The following is a 1,163-nucleotide window of genomic DNA, read 5'->3' on the forward strand; positions in this document are numbered from 1 at the left end:
TAACATGGTTTGTGCCCGCACCCCATCACGTGCAGATGCGGACGCACTAGTAGAAAAAGGGCCATTTGTCCCGGTTCAGGAACCGGGACTAAAGGGTCGATACTAAAGCCCCCCCCCTCTTTAGTCCCGGTTCTTATACTAACCCCTTTAAATGGCGATACACCGGGGGGGGGGGTAGAGTTTGAGACAGGAACCCCTTAGGAGTTGAACTTGAGCATGAAGCACCGTTTAAGTTTGAAACTATTATTCTAAAAAACATTAATTAATTAGTAACACTAATATTTCTTGAATAAATAGTTTGACCATAGTTTAATCAGAGTTTGACCAAAATTCAAAAAAACTGAAATATGAGGATAAGTTTTTTCCTTTCAGAATTTGAGGATTCTAGAAATTTGCACAGCAGCCTATGGTAGTCGAAATCGGAACCAGATATTCGTGCTGAACATTTGGATATATTATACGTTTTTTTCCGACATCCTATGCAAAAGTTATAGCCATTTTACTTTTTCATAACACTTTTTTTTTGCAAAACATGTCCAAATTTAAGTTTTTTAATTTTCCTAACTAGTAGATGTAGTAATATAACTACACCTCGAAGGATTTTAATTTTTGAAGTTTTTATTATTTTCTTTTGTTTTTTTCGAAACTGAAATGGCGATACACGTGTGGGGCGGGGGGGGGGGGTACAGTTTGAACCCCTTTAGTCCTGGATGGTGTCCATCCAATTCTACCGTCGACTACATCTGCTAGCACCGTCTCAGCCAGAGTCACAACTAAGGTTAACCAAGGCAAAGTCACGCTCTATTAAAGTGGCAAAAACAATTACTTTTTAATATAGCAAAACTAATTCTATCAACTATTATTAAAGGCTAAACAACTAAATGTCCCATTTGAACCGGGGCTAATGCCTTCCCGACGGCCTACCCGCTTGAACCGGGACTAATGCTCACATTAGTCCCGGGATATATGCATATGGATTTGTAGATCGCTATGTTCACCGTTCATCAAGTTGGCATTGTCTCGGTAGTTGTTCTGGTCATGAATTCATACCCGTCATGATCGTTCACACACATACACCATACTCTTAATGGAGTAGTAATGAACGGGCAGGCAAGGGTAGTTATGTGACAACATCCAGTGATAGGCATGACCCCAGATTGTAC

Source organism: Triticum aestivum, unplaced genomic scaffold, assembly GCF_018294505.1.
Source record: "Triticum aestivum cultivar Chinese Spring unplaced genomic scaffold, IWGSC CS RefSeq v2.1 scaffold22745, whole genome shotgun sequence".
Lineage (NCBI taxonomy): Eukaryota > Viridiplantae > Streptophyta > Magnoliopsida > Poales > Poaceae > Triticum > Triticum aestivum.